At 40.0% G+C, this 4,279-nt stretch overlaps 1 pseudogene; it reads left to right on the plus strand.

Moving 5' to 3' along the window:
- Positions 1–201: 201 nt before the first annotated feature.
- On the plus strand, positions 202–4,079 carry LOC114653133 (uncharacterized; annotated as a pseudogene).
- The last annotated feature ends 200 nt before the right edge of the window (positions 4,080–4,279 follow it).

Below are 4,279 nucleotides of genomic sequence, written 5' to 3' on the forward strand. Positions count from 1 at the left end.
GGTAACCAAACAGGAACAGTAGCACTGCTTTGACGCTAGGTGCTACCAGTTTGCAAAACCAAGTGGAGAACTTGCGTACGCCAGGGTTGGAGCTACCGTGAAAATGTGCGTGGCTTTATGTCAAGTTTATGTTTTATACATTGCGATTTGAGCGTGGAAATGTTCGTATGTAGCATTTTTGTGTGTACGCACCGTTTATACATGAGGCCCCTAGAGTTTGACATCTGTGTTCTAAGCAAATATCGAAGTGATTTTTTTAGGGTTCATCATGCTGGAGAAGGTGAATTACCTTCAATGGAAGAAATACGTCAAATTGCAAGATGGATTCAAATTTTAGGAGTTTCTAAACAAAGGTAAGTTTGAATTTAATTAAGCGTTAGCTAATGTTTCTTCTGAGTTGAAAAATTCATTTTATTGACATTATCAAATTTCTCCTGTTTTAGTGGAAAAAAAAGGGCTTATAGCAAACCATGCACCTCAAGTCTTTGATGAGACAGATACTACTGTGGAGGAAGATATTTTTCAAGAGTTGATTCTGAGCAACCTACAGATATGCTTCACAGTAAACTGTCCTCCACAAGGACGTTTCACTGACCTGGATCTTTCTGATGGCATATAATTTCTTTCAGAAATGTTCAAATGTCTTCATAAAATATTTGAAAATTAATCAATATTGATCTTCCCTTTTTGAAAAATTAATTTTCACCCACAGCTATCTCAACACCAAATACATGCACTGATAGATTTTCAAACTCCAGTGATGTAGAAGATGCAGAACCTGTCTGCAAGCTCAAACTCTAGCAAGAGAAATAGCCAGAGAAATGACCGGTGCTTAAGGCAAAACTGGTAAATGTGGTGTGATGGATTGCATGCTTCATATTCCGGCCCTCACCCCCAGGCCGCCAGGAGGAGCTCTTCCAACAACATGGACGTGCCCCGAATTCCAGGAGGGCCTCATGGACTATGTAGTTTTTATACACAGCCCTGCTGGATACCTTGGGGACCACTGGGAGTCGCTGTGGGGAGGCCCGTGGACTCATATGTGCCCTATAACCTGGAAGTACGTCCTGGTCACGTGAACAGGAGAGATGACGTACTTCCAGGTTGAAGAAAAGGACTTCTACCCTGACCCGGAAGGAATAAGGATTTGTGGGTAATGGAACAGGAACACCTCCGGGTCAGGGGGTATAAAAGACTCTGGGAAAGCCCAGTACACTGAGCTGAGCTGGGAGGTAGGGTGGCAAGTGTCTAGGAGAGGAGGATTGGTAATTGTATTAGTATTTGGAGTATTGTTTATTATATGAGCAGTGTGGAGTGGAGGGTGCTTTGTGCACGTGATTATTGTAAAATAAAGAAGTCTTGTGCTTTTACCTGGTGTTTGGAGTGGTACCTGAGGGTTCAAGAGGTGGATCGATACCTCTACTGCTACAGTGGATATATCTGCTTTCATTATGCCATCATTCCACCCCTTCATAAATTTGTTATGTTTAATAGCTAGATTGTTCAAAACGCCCTGAAAGAAAAAACAGGTGGTATGGATGTTCTTGAAGAATATGAGTTAACTAAAACACTGAAGCACTGCACACCACGGCAGCTTGTTAACATTCTTGTTAGCCATATGACAGAGGTTGATGGGTAAGATACCAGAGCATTGATAAATGCACACAATCTCAAGCTTTCTTTGGGTCTATTCATATAGATATGGAGGTTTAAGTTTTGGATAAATGACTAAGTTCTGCTTAATCTTATAAAATTTTCAGGAGGATCCCCACTTCTAAACAGAGAGAGACATACAGTTTGCCTTGGCCATTGTTTCTCTTTTCCCTGCTCTAGAGCCCCATATTCATCGATGGGCTATGTAAGCACACTTCATTCACATTCATGTACTTTTATGTAGTTAAATACTGCAATGATTTATTTAAAATAAATACATGAATTTTATTTATTAACATTTTTGTTTTGCAAGTATTTGACAATGTTCATTTGGCATGGTTTTTAATCAGTATGCTGCTGCTGAAGAATGTGAATTTCCCATTGGGATTAATAAAGTATCTATCTATCTATCTATCTATTGCTTCTTTGTTTGTCCTTTCATTTTAGGAACATTTTTATGATCCAGAGAAGGGAACAGGATTCATTGCATGGTGACTTAAAACTCTGTCAAGGAAGAATCCATAACGTGTTTGCATGATGTCTTGTGAGACTGGTAGATCAAGTCGTCAACGAAGAATAGAGAACACTGAACAACTTGGTAGAGATGCATACAGAGAAGTCATTTAATTCCTTCTTCACACATCTGATGAAACTGAAGTTAAGCAAAAGATGAATCAAACCTTTATGCATCGCCAAGAACTCGTTCATATCCCAGAAAGGTTAACTGACGTCTGTGACAGATGGCTGTGGCCCATGCCTGGCCGGGACACCCCTTCACCACATCTGCCAGGGGGACAAGGGTGGGAAGCCCAGTATCTCCCCCGGATGCTACATGGCAGCCTCCCTGGGTTGCAGAAGTGCCTCGGACTCCCCCAGGGCTTCATGGGGGTTGGAGTTCTGCGCAGCTCTGTGGGGTTCCGCAGGCGCCACCAGGGGGTGCTGCAACAGGAGCAGCTGGACTCTTTTGGGCACTGGTTTTGCCTTACCCGGAAGTGCAGCCAGATGTTAGCAATCAACCACCTGGAGCACTTCTGGGTGCCTGATAAAAGGGAGCCAGCAACCACCACTCAGCGCCCAGAGTCGGGAGGAGGAGGACTAAGCTTGTGGAGGAGTGGTGGTAGAAGAGAGAGGATAGTGCTTTTGTGTTTATTTGTGCTTGGGATTATGTTGTGGCTGGAGGGATTACGGGGAAGACGTGCCCTTCAGCTGAAGAAAAATAAAAGCTTGTTTGTTTTTACACGTGCCTCCCGTGTCCAATCTGTGTCGGGTCAGGCGCTATATACCGTCATTCTTACACATATTAAAAATCTTTCCAAGATTTTTTAAATGTTAAAGGTTTGGTAAGTGCAAACATTCTCTTCTATTTATTTCTAGGTTTAAGGAATTAAGTGTGATTCAGAGATGATGGCTTTGTGTTGTTTTGCTGTATGCAATTTCATTAGGTGAATCAAGACTATATTTTGCTGTTCAATACTGAAACATCAGCAAAATTGCTTGAGCAGTGGGAGACTGCATTCAAGCAGAAAGTCATCGAAGAAGCAAAGTTTCTCACTTTGACAGCAGAACTTCAAAGTCATAACCGTACAGCAGAGAAACAGTCTGAAAATGGTAAGTGGTATATTGAAGTTTTAAATGGCTGAAAAGGCTCTCTGTTCTACATATTAATTAATATTTCTGAATATTGACCCCTTCTCTTTTCCATCAGAGAGGGACGGTGACATTTCCTCTTTCTTGCTGCTGTTGTATTTGCTACCAACTTCTGCAGTATGAAACAAGTCTAACATCAGTCCAACTGATGCTGTTGACAGGCTTGTACATTTTCATAAGGTAAATTTACTAAGGTGAGATCAATGTCTTTGCAAAGTGTTGTACAGTTATAGATTATTTTTTTTGGTTGATTGGTACTGAAGGAAGTTATTCTCTTGCTTTTCACTCAAGACCAATATGTAATGTGTTTTTTTTTAGTTTTATTGATGACATGTAAATTTAATATCAATTTTAACCATATCTGCACTTGTCTTTGTTTTCTAGAATATTTTCGTCTTCCCTTTGAACATGACAGGAATTACACTTTTCATATTTTCAGCCTGATAAAATGTTGTTCATTGTTTGAAGTATTTAATGCACTAAATAATTCTGTTCTGTTTTGAAAGTTCTGCGTATTTATCAAATGCAAAAGTAACTTGTCATTCATTTATAGTCCTATACCAGCACTAAAGAACATCTCGGCAGGAGAGAAGGTCACCAACCATACTAAACTTGCAGTAGGACAAACCAAGAATTGGATCAACAATTTTGATGTGGTTGTTGACAATCAGCTCATTCCTTGTGCAGGAACCACCTCCCTGAGCGCCATAGGTTAACTTTTCAAAGTTCATTATGTCTTTAACCTCGCCTATGAAGAATCTCTGGCAAATGTTGTCTAAAGCCATTTATTTAATTTTATCTTTTATAAATGGTCACTCTAGCACTTTATTTTTTTTACACAATTGCCATGTATATTGATGAGCTCAGTGTCTGCACAAAAGGATTAATAGCAGCTGTAACCTATATGTACATTTACAAATATGTAAATTAACCCTTGTATCCTCTATAAATTGCCATTGAGACTGAGCTTTTTTAATTT

Source organism: Erpetoichthys calabaricus, chromosome 1, assembly GCF_900747795.2.
Source record: "Erpetoichthys calabaricus chromosome 1, fErpCal1.3, whole genome shotgun sequence".
Taxonomy (NCBI): domain Eukaryota; kingdom Metazoa; phylum Chordata; class Cladistia; order Polypteriformes; family Polypteridae; genus Erpetoichthys; species Erpetoichthys calabaricus.